This window comes from Rhinopithecus bieti, unplaced genomic scaffold (genome assembly GCF_001698545.2).
Source record: "Rhinopithecus bieti isolate Rb0 unplaced genomic scaffold, ASM169854v2 scaffold_3734, whole genome shotgun sequence".
NCBI lineage: Eukaryota > Metazoa > Chordata > Mammalia > Primates > Cercopithecidae > Rhinopithecus > Rhinopithecus bieti.
Window position 1 is genome coordinate 1,712,920 of NW_016804423.1, and position 21,700 is coordinate 1,734,619.

Genomic DNA, 21,700 nt, shown 5'->3' on the forward strand with positions numbered 1-21,700 from the left:
AATAAAAGGAAAATCTTCACAACAACAGGTTTCAAGAAGGCATCCACTTGAGTCTCATCTCAAAGCGAAATGACGTTTGACCTGAATATTATTACCCAAGTTTACACAGGCAGTGAAATCTGAGAGCTGGGATTCACTGAGGGGTCGTCTGTTTCCAAAGGTTGTGTTTGTCCCCACCTCCACCTTCTCTCTGTTTCTGTTGCCTTCCTTTTGCTGGTTGATACTAATAGGGGTTATTTTGTAAATTTAACTAGACTCTTCTGGTAAGCTGTAAACATTTTTTAATTATATACATTTATGGAGTACAAGTACGGTTTTGTTACATACATTTATTTCATAGTGGTGAAGTTACGGGTTTTAGGGTATCCATCACCTAAATAGTTGTCATTCGTTAAGTACTTTCCTATCACCTAGTCCGTACCTTTACAAGCCCCCATGTCTATCATTCCGTACTGTATGTCCTATATACACATGAATTAGCTCCCACTTATAAGTGAGAACTTGTGGTTTTTGACTTTGTTTCTGGTTTGTTTCCTTTAAGATAGTGGCCTCCAGTTCCATGCATGTTGAGCAAAAGACGTGATTTCATTCTTTTTCATGGCTGAGTAGTATTCCGGGGTCTATATCTACCACATTTTCTTTATCCAGCAGTCCAGTAATGGACACTCAGGTTGATTCCATGTCTTTGTTATTGTGAATGGTTCTGCAATAAGCACATGAGGGCAGGCATCTTTTTGATATAATGATTTATTTTCTTTTGGGAAGATACCACGTAGTGGGATTTTTGGATCAAATCGTAGTTCTATTTTAGTTCTTTGAGAAATACCCATACTTGTTTTCCATAAAAGTTGTACTAACTTACATTCCCACCAACAAGGTGTGAAAGTTCCCTTATCTCTGCATCTTCGCCAACATTTGTTTTAACAATAGCCATTCTGACAGGTGTAAGATGATAGCTCTTCGTGGTTTTGACTTGCATTTCTCTGATGGTTAGTGATGTTGAGCATTTAAAACTCAAAGTAGCTCGAAGGTGGCTTCTTTGGCTTATAGTTTTTATGCCACGTTTGCATTCTCATTTGAGAACAGCTGATGATAAAATATGGAAGAACACCTCAAAAAATGCAATAACATTCTGGAATTATATAATTTGGCAGGGATCTTGTCCTATTATCTCATTCAAAGAGAGACTTGAACTGTCCCAGTTAAAACAATGTTTAGGGGCTAGGTTTGGAGAAGAGCCTACATCTTTACCTATGAGAACCCCATTGATAGATGTGGTCTTTGCACTCTGAGGGGTTTACCGTTTTCCCATGGCAGTCAAATTTACCTGCTTTTCAAAAGTCCCAACTTCTGAATTAACATAAACACCAACTAATATTTTAGAATAAGAAATTAGTCCACAACGCATTGTAAGAAAGTCTCTAATCTTTCTCTCAAATTCAGGACAATACTGGAAATATTATTTTCCCAAATAACTCCAGTTAAATTATGATATGAATTATTAAGAGTAACATCTACATCTTTTAACATAACATATTCATTCTTTTAACATAACATATTCTTTATTGAGGGTCTGCTATGAGCCAGGAACAATGCTTGCTCTTGAGAGTACAGGAGTAACAAGGGAACATGTTGCCTGGCTTAAACATTGATATACTTGTGTGGTATACTAGTTCATGGAGTGGTATATACTCACTAATACATTTATACAAATATTTTTATGCATGTCATGCATAAAATCTTAGCTTTCAGTGAGTTCTGTGATGGAGTAGGTAAACAAAACTATGGAAACTCACATACGGGATGCCTCACCTAGTCTAACAGACCCTGAGAGCAGTGTGGAATAAATTGCAGGGGAAATGATGGAGATTGCAGGGGAAATGATGGAGGTTCTGTCCTTGCAAGAAAACTGCATACAATCCTGGAAAGTGATTGTGGTGTTCAGAATGGTGATGAAGGAAATGAAGAAAATATTCATGATAGAATTTGAAGTTGAAACCAATAGTAACATTGATATTTTAATATAGATGTTAAAGAAGATGGGGGGTGAGTTTAAGAATGACTCCCAGCTGGGAGGGGTGGTGCAATTTACCAGGAAAGCAAACACCAGTAACGAAATCTTTTTATGTCAGAGGGCCACGATTCCTTTCAGGATGTGTTAGGCTCCGGGTCCCTAGAAGACATCCACTTTGAGAAGTCTAGGAGGCAGCTGGTCCTGGAACTCAGGGGAGAGAGAAAAGGCGTGTGTGTGTGTGTGTGTGTGTGTGTGTGTGTGTGTGTGTGTGCGCCTGTGTGTGGTGTATATATAGTAACAGAAGTCCTGGAGTAAATCAGATTAACCCATGAAAATGTGTAATCTGAAATAAGAAAGAAAATTTGAGATAGTCCAAAGTAAACCAATTAAGATATTCTTAGAGAAAAATACAGGCTACAAAAAAGACTGATAAGGAGAAACTCAATTTAAAAGGAAAGTCAGATGTTTGTATTGTCATGAACGTCAAGAGAAAAATATTTTGAGAGTTTCTTTGTGGAAATGGAAGCTGTATCATTCCAGGAGAAGCTAGCCATTTCAGCACAAAACACAAACTCTAAAGTTGCGAACTGCAGCCTCAGCACAAACATGAAGACAGATTCAACTTTGTGTGCTTTCTCCCCACTATGTACATACATTTTACTGTGTGAAGCATTATAACAGGAAAAGAATATTTTAGACTAAAGAAAAACAAATGTAGATGTTGGTGCCATAATGTGGTAGAGATAAATTACACATTCAGGACATCAATGTGAGACATCGAGAGACAGAAAATATCAACTGCTCATATTTTTAATTTGTTGGTAAACAGACCTGGAAAAGGCTGTATATCCTCACAGCAGATCCAGAGTGTTCAGATTAGAAAAATGTGCTTTGTAAAAAACAGAGTAAACAGACTGCTATTGAAGAACAATTAAATGAATTATTAATGAGGTAAGCGGGCACTGGCTGGTTTCATTCAAGGCTTTAGTGAATAAATAAATAAATACCAAATACTTACATGTGGTGCGTATCAGGAGACATGACTGGCTTAGCAGGAAATGCAATATAAATGACTCACAATGATGTTGAATTTAGCCTAACCATATGGGGCTCCTTACTAGCCCTGGAACCCGTGGTTTCTTTCCTTAGCCTTTTCTCAGAAGCACTTACTCAGTAGACTTCCTTGCGAAATTGTATCTTTTAATTGGATGGTTGACCTTTAATTATATTCTGGCCATTAATTGATTCAAATGTCACTCACGCTGGCTCCCCAGAGAATCGTTCGCTTGTCTAAAGTTTTACTCCTCACCTCTGAATTTAGTAGACTTGAAATCTGAAACTATCGACACAACAGAACAGTCATACATTTTCGTCTTGTTTCACAGTTTTGTTCATTTTGATAAATATTTTTCTCAATATAAATATAGCATGTTTATTACGGAAAATTGAAAAATACCTAAACATATAAATAATAAAATTTAGAATCACAAATAATTTCATCACATAGAGATAATTATTGAATCTTTTGATGTATTTCTTAATCAGTCTCTCTCTGCTCTCCCTCTTCTGCACACACAGGTAAATCATACAAAAAGTAGGTTTCATGCATATCTGTATAGCCTATCCTTTGATACGCATTTTCTCCACTTATCTGGGCCTTAAGATTTTCTTCTCAACACGATTTTTAACAGTATGCAGTTGCATTATATAAATATCATTAATAATTAATAATTTTTCACTACTTTTATATACAGTTTTACTACTTTTCTAATGTTATTATAGTGTTATTACACTATTCTAATATGACAAAACTATTTTACACATGGTGTTATTGCTTTTCACTTCAGATTTTTATCTGTCATACATACCCATGTTCTAAAAGTCAGGTAACCCCCAGAGCTTGTTGGAAAATAGCAATACTCCCTTCAGTACTTCCCTTCTGAATTTTGTTTCTAGATACAGTAACTTTCAACCCTCTTAGATGGTTCTCCTGGGTTTTTTACTCATTTTACACTAAACAATTATGCTTCTCTTGCTACACCATGACTTTCCGTCTGCAGCATGGAGGATGGGATGGCTCTGTTCACACATCTCATCCCCATCAGATACACACGCTCTGCCCTGGGACCTATCCTCCCCTTGTCACCATGGCAAAGGTTTTAATGCCAATGTGTGGGAACTTCTGAGTATGACGGTAAATCCTCTTTGCACCCTATTGACTTAGGATTATTCCCTTTTGTTCCCTTTTCTTTCTTACACACTTAGTTTTGTTATTTAGCGTGGCAGCGTGTCCCACACCACTGTTTGTTTCCTGAGGTCATAAGTACTGACCTCCGGAAGTTCACAAAGGGAGCTTTCGGAAGGTGTTCAGTATGTAATTCAACTGTTATAACATTTTAAATGGCTGTAACAAAAGTTTTACATTTTATGACCATAAAATGTGTAGTCACAAACATCTTAAAATATATTTTAGCCATTTATTATGGATAAAATTATTATTTATTAAGGTTTAGTACATAGTTCCTTAATGAATAAATGGACTCCCCAACCATGTAACCTCCTACATTATCTGCCAAAAATCTGGAACCTAAAGGAATACTGTGTGCTTCTAGTTTTTTCTCTGTGAAAACAGTGGGAACCTGTGGGAAGTCTCCGTTGGAGACCAGAGAGGCATGACTCTGCTCATTCCCCTGCGCTTCTTGATCACGAACAGATGGAAGCTCAGCATTTATCTGGTTGGCTTGACTTGAGTACGATAGAGATAGCCTGTCCTGAGATGTTTGTTTGCTGCTGGTTATCAAGAATAATTTCCTCTTATTGTTTCTGCAGGTGCACATGATCCCTGGCAGCCTCTCCCCTGACTGCCATGGGGCCTTCCACTGTGACATGTCATCTGAACTTTGGGAAAAGAGATAGCAGTTCAATGGCTTTAGGTAGAGAGGTTTAAACATTTCTTTGCCAGTTCCACTTAGTGGCTTAAATTTCAGAGCAAAGGGGGCTGCTTTCGGAATGACCCTTATAAAATTGCATTCATACCAATTGCCTACATGGACAACAGTAAAGGATGTCACATTGTACAAGGCACAGGGGGTAAATAGCACCCAATAAGATGTGCGTCTGTTATTCCTGACTGCATCTGGTTGCCCTTTGGGGTCTTTGTCTAATATTCATTTTCAGTCCTTTTCAGGGTTTTTCTTCTGAAGACTCATGGGTTTGCTTGTCTTTTTATGAAAACAGTTTGCTGGCTTTGGCCTGATTCATTTGAAGGTTTAACAGCTCTTTGGAGTTTGTCCTTGAAGATAAAGGGGAGAGCTGTGAAAACTGCTCTTTTCATTCTCACAGATTTGGTTGTAAGCAATAGAGAAAGCTCTGCAGCGCTTTCCTGGGTGAGTAGCTGTGGGATACACACTTTAAAAACGAAATAGGGAATTGCCCGGAAATAGATAAATTGAATACATATTTTGGAGATGTCTTTCAGAGGTACCTGCAGGTTTCTACTTGAACTTCCATAAATATATTTTGTTATTGTTGCATCTGGGTATTTTTTAAGAAACAGATTTATAAAGAGCTCTTTTATACATCTCAGGGCATGCTGCATTTTTTTCAATAAAGGTAGTGATAGAGGGTGTTCTGTTATTTGTTCTGGTCTGCTGTAAACACTACACTAGAAATTTTCAACATGGTTGGGCCTCAGTATTCTGGGAATACCATTTTACAAGCATTTCTTGCCTTTAACTGAAATTATTGTATTACCCCATTGCCAGTTTTGTTAAATACGTTGCATGGTAAGAGTGAAGGGAAGAAGGTAGGTAATCAAACTAAATCTACTGCCTTCAACATTTCCTAGAGCCCTATGCTGAACATTTTCCATTCTCCCTTCCTATTTTATTCCAATACGTGTTTTTCAGAATATGAATTTTACACTTAGCCCCAAAGTGTGCAGTCAGAGAGGAATGTGGTTTAATATATTAGTTCATGATTGTCTTTGCACAAATATACTTTAATATGGTATTCTTTCCCTTACCACTGTTTTATTCATGTAGCACAATTTGTTAGCTGCCTACTGCATTGCCCAGCAATGGGCTGGGCATTTCATGGGCCCATACTGACCATTTACTGCGATATACATTAAATACTCACAGTTGTCTCTAGTTTGCAAACGGAAGCATAGAGTGAAGTGATTTGCCCCGGTTGCAGAACCAGCGAGTAATAAACCTGAGATTCCAGCCCAGGCTTCTCAGACTCCAAGCCCTATTTCTTTTCACTATGCCATGTGGCATCTTTTCCCTCTTTTCTTCTCTGTCCGTTTGAATCTTTTCCTACCGCCCCTGGCTCCAGCACTCCTCGGCTCCTTTGTGTTCCTATTACGCAGCTCTTGGAGTTTCAATATTCCATTTTCTAATAGTTTCATCAACCTACTGCCTTGATGAATGCAAGGTAGTAGAAAAGACAAGATTAAACTGTTAGGAGCTGCTTCCATGTAGGAAGCCTCACTTAGACTTCTTGCTGTCTTCTAAATAGCTGTTTCTTTCTTTGGAGTCTGCATTTCTTATAGAATGGCAACATTTGTTGTTTAATTAATGAGACTCCATGAATAGTTGAACAGTGAATATTGTTGCATTTCCAAAACACAGAATAATTTTGGTCAAATTAATTTGAAAATACAATATTTGAAAGGATCTTATACTACTTTTTTAGGTTCAGGGCTTTTCCGAGACCTTAATATGCTAACACGCCCCGAAACCTTATAGGACACAGACACAGTGTAAAATATTTTCCAATATAGATCTTTGAAATGAGTTTTAATATAACAATTAATGTGATGCATTTGATGATCATGTCTGAGGAAAACATAATGAAAATGAAGTTAAATTATCTTCGTCTTTTGTGGTGTGTAATGTCTGAACACTCAGCCATTCCAAACAGCTTGGGCTAAAAATTGACAAGTACTTTTTAATATTAGTAACAAATGCAACCCTAATGTTTAAATAAATAGCCAAAACCCTTGAACAGATAATTTATGAAAGAAGAAATCAAATGGCCATGAACATATGAAGAAATAGGTAGCTTTTCCTGGAATTAAAGATGCTCACTAAAAACTGTTCTAATATATTCTAAGTAATAAAATAGGCATATATTATTTAATATTATTAATATTGTATTTATTCACTTAACAGTTATTTCCTCAGCACCCAAAGGATATTCTCTCACAGATCTTGCAATCCAGGAAGAGATATTATCAGTTAGTAAACGTGTGTTTAAAGTATTGGTTAGTCACCATTGCTGGGAGGAAATTAGAATGGTAAGGGAATGCAAAGTGAAGAAGCGTGAGGGAAAGAGGCTCTTGGACAAGTGGTTCTAGGAAGATATAAAGGAACAAGCCATTCCAAGATACACTTGGTGGCACCAGGACGGTCCAGAAGGGACAAAGTCAGTGGGAGCCACGTGTGTGAGGACAGGAGAAGATTTGTGTGGCCAGAATGGAGCGCGCTAGACACTGGTGGAAGTACGAAGTTCGGAGAGAGGGTTGGGAGCAGAAGGTTGGATCCACAGGGACACTTGGAAATCAAGGGAAAGAGGGGAGCTTTCATTCTGGGGATCATGGTAGATTTTGACTGAGACAAGGAGGCAATGAAAAGTGTCTTTTAAAAATCCCTCTGGCTATTCTGTGAAAAATTAACTCTGCAAAAGATTTTGAGGTGGGGCTGTGGTTTTGATAAACTAGAACCAAGTAAACCTGTTAAGCGACCACTAGAGCAATCTGAGCAAGACTGGGTGGTTCTGGAATAACGGATTAGAAAGACACTTGGTGAGAACGCTCAGATGTGATTCATCAGGAAGGAAAGAGGAGGCCAAACTCACTGATTGATTGGACAAGTATGGCAAGAGAGAGAAATCAAGAATTTCCTTATTTGGGGCTAAGTAACTAGGTGGTTAATAAGTCAGTGAGGTGGAGGCACTGGAGCACTTAAGCAGAATGTATTAAGCACCCTAATAATTTTATATGATTTGGTTTAATAGTAATTCTAGTGATGGAAATGCTTTAAATGGGGTAAAGGGAAATGTTGCCTAGATTTATGTGTAATAGTGTTATTTATAATAGTGATATGTAAAAATCAATGCGTAAAAATAAAATGGCTAAGTGAATTGATATATAAATGTAATGGAATGTGGCATAGTAATTTAGGTACTGCCCAGTGAAACAGGAAAGAAAATGCTGATGATAAACTAAATAAAAATTGATGATATAAAATTATAGGCATGTAATATTCTCAATTTATTTTCAATAAATACCCTCATTTAATGAATATGCATTATAGCATGTCTCTGAACACATAAAAAATAAACTCATTGAAATAGTCATAGTATTTACCTTTGACTGGAGAGACCGCAAATTAATTTTATTTTTACTGTCTTTAAAATTTCAGATAACTGTATTAATGTAATAATTTTAAAAGCTTTAAAAAAGACAGTATTTCTATAAAAGCAAATTCTATAAACTGGTAACTTTTCTAAAATTTCTGTAAAATATATATGAAATACACAATTTCCTCATCTGGATGTTTTAAAATTATGAGGCATTCATGCCTTTTTAAAAATCTGCGAGCCCCTCCTCAGCAATATCTCCCAAACTGTCACATCAGCCTCTCTGATCACGGCTGCCTGAGTTTTCCAGTTCATATCTTAAAGCTCAGAGTTACCACCTCATAACTCTCTTTGGGGGCATGTACATAGGAAAATGAAGCCACTGAGGAAAGAGAGCCCAGGTGAGAAAATAAGAACCATTTCCAACGTAAATTCCAACATAAAGAACTTTTCTCACATAATGACAACGACGACACATTCGAGTGTGGTAAGATCAGCCCCTAGACAACAAGAGTCTAGCTCCTGCACTAACCAAAGACCACTCTCATTTTGGTTACACAACAAATTCTGTAGAATAGAGTGAGCTGTGGGCAAGTGGAAATGATGAGGTTGGAGAGAGCTGGGTCCAGATGAAGTGGATACTTGTAAACCTCTGGTATCACAATACAATTCCCTGTGTTATTAACATAAAAGCTTGCAAAATGCTAATGGCATATTTTCTGATCTAAAGTGTATATATTTAGGACTATAAAGGGGAGGACTATAAAAGAAAGAGGACTATCCTCTCCTTAGTGGGGAGAGGTAGGGCGTAGAGGATAGTTCTCACTTGATCAGTCTATATATAGATATATGCATGGGGGGAGAGGCTAGCCCTCACTTTTTTCTACTAGCACATGAAGACAAAATTTGCTATGGAGAGAGAAAAACTATATTTTATAAGCATAAAATATCCACTTATAAGGCTTATTTTCTACTTTTTCTTTTATGTTAGATGCCAGCTTTTATTTAGACTTTTTTTTAGAGCAGTTTTAGGTTCACAGCAAAATTTGAGAGAAAGATACAGATATTTCACATGTACTTCCTGACCCCACACACACACAGCCTCCCCTGTTTCCAACATTCCCACCAGAGTAGTTTATTTGTTACAAATGATGAATTTACCTTGACCTATCGTTATCTCCCCAAGTTCATAGTTAACATTAGGGTTCACTCTTGGTGGTGCATATTCTATGGATTTGGACAAATGCAGTGACATGGATCCACCCGTACAGAAATCTGTGGAGCATTTTTACTGTCCTAACAACCCTCTGTGCTCTGTCTGTTGATCACAACCCGACCCGTCTCCTGATAATTACCAAGCGAGCTTTCTATTGTCTCCGAAGTTTTATCTTTTCCAGAATGCCGTATACTTGGAATCATACATGTTTAGACTTTTCAGATTGGCTTTTTTTTTTCACTTGCTAATATGCATTGAAGGTTTCTCCATGTCTTTTTGTGGCTTCGTAGCTCATTTTTGTATAGCTGTGAATACTATTCCGATGTCTGGATGTACCACAGTTTTATTCATTTAGCTACTAAAGGATATCTTGGTTGCTTCTAAGTTTTGGCAGTTAAAAATAAAGCTGATACAGACATCTGTGCGTAGGTGTTTGTGTGGATGTAAGTTTTCAACTCCTTTGGGCAAATACCAAGGGGCATGATTGCTGGGTCATGTAGTAAGAGTAGGTTTACTTTGTAAGAGATTACCAGGCTGGCGTGGTGGCTCATGCCTGGAGTCCAGCATTTTGGGAAGGTGAGGAAGGGATTGCTTGAGCCCACGAATTAGAGACCAGCCGGGGCAACATGGTGAGACTCAGTTTCTGAAAAAAATATTACAAAGGAAGAAATAGCCGAGCATGGTGGTGTACACCTGTGGTCCCAGCTACTTGGGAGGCTGAGGCAGCAGAGCCTGGGAGGTTTAGCCTGCAGTGAACCATGATAGCACCACTGCACGCCAGCTTGGGCAACAGAGCAAGACCCTGTCAAAAAAAAAAGAAAGAAAGAAAAGAAATGACCAAACTGTCTTCCAAAGTGCCTGTACCGTTTTGCATTCCCACAAGCAATGAAAAAGAGCGTCTATTGCTCCACGTCCTCACAAGCATTTGGTGCCATCAGTGTTCCACATTTTGGCCACGTTACTAGGTATGTGGTGTTGAAGGAGACTAAAGAGAAAGGACCTCAAATGCAATGGGTGATCCTGAATTACATCTTAAACCTTGGGGAAAAAAGTGCTATCAAGGGCATACTTGGAAAAAATAATGAAATGTGAATATTAACTGTGGTTTAAGTAATTCAACGTGTTAATGTTGAATTTTCTGGTTTTGATAACTGTTGTGTAAGAGAATATCCTTGTTCTTATAAAATACATACTAAAATATTTAGGGATAAAAAAGCACGATGCCTGCAACCCACTTTCAAGTGGTTCAAAAATTGTGTGTGTGGCGGGGGGCAGATAAAAAAGAAAAGGAAGGAGGAGAGAGAACATGAACAAAAATAGGGGAAAATATAAATGATGGGTGAGTTTGGATGTCTTAGTCTGTTTGGGCTGTTATAACAAAACACTATAAACTGGGTGGCTTTAAACAACAGAACCTTATTTCTCACTGTTCTGAAGGCTGGGAAATCTAAGATCAAGGTGCCAGATTTGATGTTTGGTGAGAGCCCACTTCCTGGTCTTCATAGTTGGCTGTCTTCATACTATATCCTTACATGGTAGAAAGGGCAAGGGAGCCCTTTAAGGTTTCTTTTATAAAGGCACCAATCCCAATCCTGAGAGCTTCACCCTCATGACTTGACCATCTTCTAAAGGCTCCACGTTCTGACATCATAATCCTGGAAGTTAAAATGTTAGCATATAAATTTGGGGCAGTATCTCCATATATGTAAACATGTAGTCCATGGTATTAGATAAAGGGTATTGTGGTAGTTTCTTAAGGTTGCCATAATAGAATACCACAAACTGGGTGGCTTCAAACAATAGAAATGTATTCTCTTATAGTTTTGGAGGCTAGAAGTCTGAAATCAAGGTGTCAGCACTGTGATTCCTCTAAAATCTGTAGGGGGGCCCCCTCTCTTGAATCTTCAAGATCCTGGTAGCCCCAGGTGTTCCTCAGCTTGTGACAGCATCACCCCAATCTCTGCCTTCATCCTCATGTGGCTGCCTTCCCTTTGTGTGTGTGTCCATTTTCAAATGTCTCTCTTCTTACAAGGATACTAGTCAGATTGGATTAAGGCCCATCCTTCTCCAGTGTGACCCATCTTAACTAATTACATCTGCAGTGATCCTATGTCCAAATAAAGCCACATTCACAGGTACTTGGGGGTAAGGCTTAAACATAACTTTTTTGGGGAAATGCAGTTCAAACCATAACAGGTACATAGGAGTCCTTTGCATTACTCTTGCAACTTTCCATCAATTTGAAATTATATTTTTAAAAGTTACCAAAATGTGTTAGCATGAAAAAAAAGTGGCCTTTGTTTACTAAAATGCCATTAGATAGATAATTCTCATTTAAAATGTGATTATTCCACCCTGACCAACATAGCAAAACCCTGTCTCTACTAAAAAATACAAAAATTAGCTGGGTGTGGCGGTGAGTGCCTGTAATCTCAGCTCTTGGGAGTCTGTGGCAGGAGAATCGCTTTCACCTGGGAAGAGGAGGTTGCAGTGACCCGAGATTGCACCACCGCACTCCAGCCTGGGTGACAGAGTGAGACTCCGTCTCAAAAAAATAAAAATAAATAATAATAAAATAAAATGTGAGTATTAATGTGTTAGAGAACTATAAATGAAACGATTGACAAGTATATTCTTTGAGATTAAATTGTTATATAACATAAACCAATAAATTCTTGGGGAAATATACACCTCTTGGTTCATATGCCATATGGCATGTGGTAAATTAAATTTCCATTTGTAGGGAATGATATATTTGAGTTTCATGTGGGGAATGATATATTTGAGTTTCATCTCCAACACTCCAGAAACATAGTTTAGGACAAATTGGAAGTTAAGCAGTCTTCCAGTTTCAATAATTAGACAGGAAATGCGCTCAGGGCTCCCTGGAGGAACTATGCAGTCTTCAACTGCAGAAAGTATTTGAGGGGTTGCTATTGATTTTGCACGTATAACATTGATTCATTTTATTTCTCTGATGAAAATCGATTATGATGTGATTGATTTTTTTTTTTTTGGAGCCAAACTGAAAGACGTGCCTTACAGTCTATGTTGTACAAATACAGCATTTTTTTGTTGAGCTACATAAGCTTTTTCTTAATTTGGAATTACTTCTTTCAGTAAGACAAAGGCTAATAAGTACTGTCAGTATGAAAAATTTGACATCTAGTGAATAGATGTAAGAAAATATATTATGAAGATATTACATGTACATGCACACTCATGTATGCAAACCCTTAGGGTTTAGGCTATTAGTGGGTACCAAATATCAATATGTTCTCTTACATCGTGAGAAGGTATATGTGTTTTTCAGTTATTCTCATTTTCAGTATCCTTTTCACACACCCACTTCCTAATCCATATGTTCTTATAAAGTGCAGCATTCAGTCATTTAAAAATATTACTTAAGATTTAGAAAATGTAGAGTGATTGCTAACGCTGTTGTTCCTGTATTATGAAGTAAGCTTAGGCTTGGATATTTGTTTTATATTTGAAAATCTTCTCTAAAACCCTCAACTCCCCCTGCTTCTCATCCTCTGAAATAAAACAACCATGTGTCCAGTCAAATACATACACCAATACATGAAATTAACATCAATGCGAATGTTGAGTGTGACTCCTCATTCTGTACAGAAAGTATTGAGCTATTTACTCAAGGAATCAATAGGGACAATGATTCAGGATCATTTTTCTCTCACTTTTTTTATTCATAGCTGAAAAATTACATACTGGAGTCTTGCTTCAGAGGAATGAAATCTGAAATGTAAAAAAAGAACATTTTAAAAGGGTATTTTAAAATATCAAGTTTGTATTTTGGAAAAGAAAAATTGTATTGCAGAACACATAGATTTTTAAATTCTCATATGATAAATGGGCAATGTCAAAAGAAATTATTGAATTTGATTGTTTTCATTTCACACAATTTAGTACATAGCTTTGCTATGCCTGAGTGGTTCAAAAGGGAGGTGTTTTTTTTTTTTTTTTTTTTTTTTTTTTTTTTTTAATAAGAGCTAATCTAATACCTTGTAAATGTGACTGATTCCTAACTTCATGGGTCATATCACCTTTGATATGCTGAAAACTAGATTTTCTGAGGGTTTCTGACATTTTGATGAAGTCTTGCTTTGCAACTCATCAGCTCCTTAGTTGCAGTGGGATCCATCGTTACCAACTAAAATTGCACATTTGCTTCTGTGTTAGCTGGACTAATGATGAAAATCAGCTGTGAGTCTTCTTAGTGGTGTACACAATAATATTCATGTACAGTAAAAGTAGGGAATCCTGACATGAAATTAATTTACGCAAAGGGAAGAATGATGGTGTTTGCACATGTGCAAGTGTGAGACATTAATCAAGTTTTCCAGGGCTCTTTGGAGTATTTGAAGCACATCACCTTAGCTCTGTCCTCTATTGTGCCTTCTTCCAGTGCAAACATGGGTTTGAAATCCCTGAGGCCCAAAGGGGCAGGTTTTGCCTATAGAACTTCCATGAATTGTTATAACCTGAGAAACAGCAAAAGCTTTACTTGCTAAAATATTTTATTCTAGCCTGCCAAGGAATCTACATTGCCAGCTTCAACGAATCCCCTTTGTGTCAAGGCATTATCTCCAAATGCAAGTATTTTACACATTGTGGGAAATATGGCCAGCTTTCCTAAGGACACTTACCTTTTTCACAACAGGGCATGGGAAGAGTCCATTTTTATTCATGGAGGCGAGACAGAGGACTCTGCACATAGCATGAATTGGGAAGTCAGGGGCATCTAGAAAAAAGCATGGGAACCTAAGGCATAGTTTACATAGAGAGGTGTATACAGAGAGACACCACTGGCCTAGTCTAGAAGCTTCCAGAGGTCCACTGTTAACACCATTCCACAAGCTCTAGACCTTTTGACCTTGGTCCACACCTCCTTGGTATAGTTAGCTACCTAATGAGCGGCGGATGGCGGCACATGCTTTGCCACAGGCACAAAAAGCATTTCTATTATTTCCTATATTCCTTTATGGAGTATTATGCCGATGGGTGTTTGTCTGTACATACCTGTATTCTTATCTGTAGCACTCCAATAAAACTACTTCAAATAGGCACCTACAATGCCCTCCTGAGTTTTAGTATTAGGAAAACTGGGTATTTTCAATAGGACACGCTAGCCATTTTGCAGACTGCACTATAGCCTATTATCCAAGCCTGATATAGAGTTATCCTTGCACTAGTACTATATTATTAGGATTTTTTTATACTTTACCAACATTAACCCATTTTATCTTCATGACAACTTTGGGAGAATTAAAGACAGAGAGGGCAAGCAGTTTCTCCAAGGTCACATGACTGATAAGTTTTGAGCAGAGATTTGAACTGGATTTTGTGTCCTTAAAGGCTCAGCTATGCTGCCCCTGGTGGAGAACAGTGGGTGTATGCCTTGAAAGCATCACAGACACAGACTTACTACTCAAGGCCAGGTGGATTAACACATTTGTTAAACACAATAGCTAAGATAGGCTGTGTGTACCTAGAACCGTGCGTGTAAAGTGCCATGAGCCTCCTGCATGCAACCTTTCCAAGTGGTGCTTATAATTAGTATAGCTTGCTTTTTACCTGCGAGGAAACTGGGGTATAGAACCCTTAAGGATTTGCCCTAGGCCATAAAGTTCATGAGGAGAGGCACCGGGATGGAATCTCAAACCATTAACTCTGTATTACTGTGCAATACTCACTTTATAATAGAAAAGCACAACAAAGGTACTAGCCAGTGTCCAGTAGAAGACAAAAAGTCCACCGAAGAAGTTAGTTTGAATAGGATGCATTTAATATAAAAATTATTATCTAATAAAAGTAGATTAATTACAAAGGGGGGTAAAGATAATGCTGAAAACTAACAGAACAACAGATATAGGAAGCAACTGCTGTTCACCACATCGGGGAGAGAATCTGGAAGAGACCCCTCAGGGATTGAAATGTAGACCCTTTTGGAGAGGATGTGGCTGTGGCCTCTGCATGGTGGGGAAATTCACGGAGACTGGTTCTGGCAATTAGGAAGCTATTGGCTAAGTGGCAGCAAACCTGACTGGAGGGTGTGCACTGCTGGGTACCCCACAGTGGGCCAGAACAAGAGGGAACATCCTGGGCCAGTGAGAGGAGCCCCTTCCTACTGCAGTGCCCCCTCCTTCCTCAACTGCCAGAGCCACACTGTAAATCTGGAATCTCTTCTAAGTGGTCCAATGTCAGTGAATTAATATTCTGCCCTTGTTTGTCTAATGTTGTAAGAATCCATGTTTACCTATGTTCCCCAGGTATGTAGGTATGTTAACATTTTTGCATACATACCTTCATACCTAGGGAATGTCTCCCTCAACCGCAGAAATAATATCTGCTCCCTGCATCTGCTATTCCCATATTCTTCAGAGTTCTCCAGATTACATTCAGTAGTTACTTCCTTTTTACTCGTTAATTATTCATATCCAATCTCTCTTGTTAAAATTATTGGTGGAAATTCTGACTCCTAGAGGGAGATACACATCATATAAATGTAAAATCTTGCCGTTCTCTTGATGTGTCAGCTGTTTCATCCAGGGTCCTAGTATTTACTTTCCCCAGATGATACTGGGATTTCACTCTAGGCATGAATCTAGCAAAAATGGGGTAGTTACAGTGGGACTAGAAGAGAATATCCTCTTTCAAGGCACTCTTTCCAGGTGAAGTCATCACAGTTTTTAAGTGAACAATGGGCCATCTCAGGCACAGAAGGTCAAGCTGCTTCCCCTGGTGAGGAAGAGTCAGGGTGACTTGAGGGCTCAAGATTATTTCACGGCAGGGCACAGTGGCTCATGCCTGTAATCCCAACACTTTGGGAGGCCAAGGTGAGCGGATCACTTGAGGTCAGGAGTTCGAGACCAGCCTGGCCAACATGGTGAAACCCCATCTCTACTAAAATACAAAATTAGCCGGGCGTGGTGGCACACGCCTATAGTCCCAGCTACTTGGGAGGCTGAGGCAGGAGAATCGCTTGAACCCATGAAGTGAAGGTTTCAATTAACCAAGATCGCTCCACTGCACTCTAGTCTGAACGACAGGGTGAGACTTCATCTAAAAAAAAAAAAAAAAAAAAAAAAAAAATTTTCTGTTTCACTGGAGTCTAACCAGATATTGCCATTTCAGGTCTCAGGACAGTAGTCCATCGCAATTAACAAAAATTTTCGGAAAATAATTTGATAAGACAGTGAATTCACCAGACATTGTACTTCAGCCACCTACACAATTACGTTAAATTTTGTATTGAACAGTCAGCAATATGAACTCTCAATGTGAAAAATTCTTCCTATAATGACTTGAGCTTATGGTTAAAGGACTTGGCCTTGGTTTATTTGTTGTTTGTTTATAAGACTTCCACTGCACTCGTGGGGGGATTCCATGACACGCCACAGTCCTTGTCATCATTGTTTCTGCCATAATGGCCAAGTGCCAGAGTCTTGGCGACTACAGCAGAAATAAATCCCAAGACGCTTGCTTCAGTTTACCCTTCAGAACAGTCAACCACAGGTGACAGCTTGGTTACCTTGATTATTTTAGTAATCCAAGCTGGGTTTTCCTAAGATCCTGTTTCCTACTGGCATGTGCCTCAGCAGTATACTCACATTAAGCTAACTACACCCCTCACCAAATCCTATCATTGAGGGCCTGGGACCACCCCATTCTTCAAAGGTGTCTTGTGAGCGTCCAGCCAGGATCCAGAATTACCACCAATCATCTGAAAAAGCAAGATAGACTATAAATAACTACTAACTAGTGAAAAAGCAAACAAAACTACTTAATGTGATCAAGATAACTGAAGAATGCAGGAATAGCAGATGCAGGGAGCAGATACTGCTTCTGGGGCTGAAGGAGACAACTTGGGGGAGAAGCCTTCTTGGAAGTGCCCCCTCCCCCAAGGCTGAGAGACCTCATTGGAGAGGGTGCGGCTGTCACCACAGTGTGGCCAGAAGCTTCAGGGAGGTGGCTCAGGCCCAGGCTGCAAGCAGGGAACAGGTACCAGCAAAATATGCTAGGATGCTTCCTGCTGGGAGGCTAATATAAACGGGTGGGCCATTTGCTAGGATACAAGAGAAACTTGCCGTTGGGCTGCTAGAAGAACTCGCCCAGGGACGTGCGCGCCTGGGTCTCCCACACGCCAGGGACAAGGAGACCTGGGGCTCTCTGGTAAGAACCACAAGAAGCCCCTTCCTCCTGCTGTGTCCTTCCAGCGCCCTCTACTGACAGACCCAACACCGTTCCGGCTAGTGAAGGAGGACCCTCCAAAGGCCCAGCCCCAGGATCAACAAGGCAGAGCAAAAAATGGGTCGACCTGGAGGATCAACTCCGGGTCCATAATTGATGATTAGCACAACATGGAGCCTGAAATCATTTATTTCACTTCCAAAGTTTCAGACCTTCTGACACAGGCAAAGCACCTAGCCATGAATTGCAGAAATGCTTCATTGACCACAGATTACCATGGTGAGGTAAGAAGAACAAAGCGTCCCCCTTTTGTTTAAGTGTCACGTATGGCAGCTCAAATAAACCGTTACAACATTATTTTTCATTTTTTGTTTAGCCAAAGTTTGTGCCATCACGAAGGCAGTAGGAGAAACAATTCCCTGGACTTAAAACTTAGAAGAAAAATGAAGATGCATTAAAATTAATTTGTGTAATTTAAAGAATGAAAGCAAGGCATTTTTTTTGAAATGTTTGGAAAGTTAGTAATTATGGAAGATTGAAGAACATGAGCTCTCAGGTATGTTAGTCATAAAATTACTGACATCTGATTTAAAAAAAAAACAACTGCCCAGTGACCAACTCATTCCTTAGGTTTTTTGCATCTCTTCCATTAAACAAAGAAAGGGAAAAAGAAAAGGGAAGAAGAAAAAGAGAGGGAAGAAGGAAGGGAGGGAGAGAAGGAAAGAAGGAGTCTCTCACAAATATCTATCTGGAATGATTGAACGTGGGTAAGCTAAGTATGAGTATAGTGATTTTGTAACTATATAAACCCTTGAAAATAAAGGTCAGAAAATTGAGTTAACAAGAATTGCCATACAAATTATAATTCTTTGCCTCAATTTTTTTTTTTGACTTTTAAGATTGATTATATTTAACTTGATTTAACAAAAACTGTAATCATTGTCTCCTAAGTTTCAGTGGAGGATCTTAGCGTAAGGAAATACAAAATCAAATATAAGAATATGTCTTACCTCAACAGCTAGTTAGTTTGGAAGTTCCAGAACGGAATCAGAATCCTGTCACCCTGACTCTCACATTTATTTTTCTGTTATAAAAACTTGTTTCTCATCATTACCGTGACATTACATCCTTTCAGAGTGTCAGAGATTAGATTGCCAATGCTAAAATCAAATAAACATTTCTCAGTTGTATTCTGAATGAGAATCCGTTGGAAAAAGGTAATGAATTTGGAAGCTGTTAATAATTATGTACTTCACTACAATTAAAAGACTATAAATCTCATTTGGGGGACATAGTTCAGTCTTTCTATAGATTTAGGCCGTGCGTTTAGAGTCACATGCATTTAGCATGCATTTATGTCTGCGTGCGCTCTGTAATTTTATGCTGGTAGGATATATCTGTCAAAAGAAAACTGTTTTTGAGGGAGTATGGGATAAGAAGGAAATCCATACTCTAAAATTAATGTGCATACATAAAACCAGGGTTTGCAAAATACAGGTTATAATCCAAGCAGGTCTGGGAGGGGCCTGAAATTCTGCATTTCTAAGAGGTTTGTAGGTGATAACCAACGCTGCTGATCTTCAAGTCCCACTTAAAATATCAACGATTTAGAGAAATTTACTTTAAGGATCCATTTTACTGGGCTGGATTCAACCAGTGGAAAGTATTCAATGCCTGAGCAAAGCAACCAGAATGATACAATGCCCTTCAGAGGTCTTTCAAAGATATTCACATGGTGTCTTTTTTAGCTTAATATATGGCTTCAAAATTGTTCTTTGCCTCAATTTTTAATGATTAAGTTTAGTTTTCAACTCTCTATTTTTGAATTTGTTTCAATAAATCTTTTCTAGCACCTCACATGCACCAGGCACTAAAATAGGTGTCTGGAACAGAAAGGAGGTGAAAACATTATCTATGAGCAGGAAGGTTAGCAACCCTCAGAAAGGCCGGCTTCTATATTGGAAATAATACCAGGTAACTTAGCAGCACAGAAGAGTAAGTGACTCATGAGTTGAAATTTCAGTAAATGACCCCAGCTAAATTATTCAGCCCCACGCTTCAGATGCAGAATTTCTCGGAAAGAGCCTGATGACTTCTTTAAGTACAGACAATATTACCATCTCTTTCAATGCCAAGTTACTTTTCTATTTGTTTTGTTGTGATTAAGAATACATGACTCCTAATTGTATTCACTATCACCTGTGCCCAGGTGTTTCATATTTATAGGATTTCACTGGGAACATTTATGAATTGGGAAAGGATTCTCTATCACTGATGAGTGGAGTGCAGTAGGTTTTACAATTAATATTGAAAACAGTAATGGCATCCCTGCAGTTCGGTCTGTTGTTAATAGATTCTTTAGCAATTGATATTTGAATAGGAACTGTCAGGTTTAAGTCCGGGTTCCAGCCCATACTGAGGTCTGAGGGGAGTGGGTCGATGAATGGCAGATAGCTGAAAGAACACTCAGGAGGAGGGGGAGTGCAGGTAGGTGAAATAAGGCTTTATTCAGCAGCTCTCTTACAGTTTGCTCTGTCTCAGCTGCTTGGTCCAGTCACTCCCATGCATGGCCGCATGGCCGGCTCTCCCTGGCCTTCAGGGTCAGTAGCTTAACTCTTTCTCTGGGAATGAACGAGCCAAGCTTTGTCCTGGCTCCCCTGTGTTCGTCCACAAAGACAGACAGCTCTGGCTCTCTTTCTGTCTTTCTCTGGGAACAAGCATGCCAGATATGGTTTGGCTGTGTCCCCGCCCAAATCTCAATTTGAATTGTATCTCACAGAATTACTGCTTGTTGTCCGGGGTGGGGGGAGCCAGGGGAGGTAATTATATTCGGGGGGCCAGTCTTTTCTGTGCTAATCTCATGATAGTGAAGAAATCTCACGAGATCTGGTGGGTTTATCAGGGATTTCTGTTTTTGCTTCTTCCACATGTTGTCTTGCCATTGCTATGTAAGAAGTGCCTTTTACCTCCTGCCATGATTCTGAGGCCTCACCAGCCATGTGAAACTGCAAGTCCAATTAAACCTCCTTTTGGTCCCAGTTTCAAGTATGGCTTTATCAGCAGCGTAAAAATGAGCTGATACAGTAAATTCGTACCAATGGAAGTGGGGCATTGCTGAAAAGATACCAAAAACGTGGAAGCAACTTTGGAACTGGGTAACAGGCAGAGGTTGGGCAATTTGGAGGGCTCAGAAGAAGACAGGAAAATGTGGGGAAGTTTGGAACTTCCTAGAGACTTGTTGACTGGCTCCGACAAAATTGCTGATAGTGATATGAACAATAAGGTCCCGGCTGAGGTGGTCTCAGATGGAGATGAGGAATTTATTGGGAACTGGAGCAAAAGTGACTCTTGTTATTTTTAGCAAAGAGACTGGTGGCATTTTGCCCCTGCCCTAGAGATTTGTGGAACTTTGAACCTGAGAGATGATTTAGGGTATCTGGCGGAAGAAATGTCTAAGCTTCAAAGCATTCAAGAAGTGACTTGGGTGTTGTTAAAAGCATTCCATTTTACAAGGGAAACAGAGCATAAGAGTTCAGAAAATTTGCAACCTGAGAATGTGGTAGAAAAGAAAAACCCATTTTTTGAGGAGAAATTCAAGCTGGCTGCAGAAATGTGCATAAGTGGCAAGGAGCTTAATGTTAATCCCTAAGACAATGGGAAAATTTCTCCAGACCACGTCAGAGACCTTTACAGCAGTCCCTCCCATCACAGGCCCAGAGGCCCAGGACGAGAAAGTGGTTTCATGGGCCAGCCCTAGGGTCCTCATGCTGTTTGCAGCCTGGGTATTTGATGCCATGTGTCCAAGCTGCTCCAGCCATGGCTGAAAGGGGCCAATGTAGAGCTTGGGCCATGGCTAAGCTCAGAGGGTGGATGCTCCAAGCCTTGGCAGCTTC

At 39.2% G+C, this 21,700-nt stretch overlaps 1 protein-coding gene across 1 annotated transcript in view; it reads left to right on the top strand.

Moving 5' to 3' along the window:
* The window catches only part of MYO16 (myosin XVI), a 638,577-nt gene that overhangs the window by 176,291 nt on the left and 440,586 nt on the right, over positions 1-21,700 (top strand).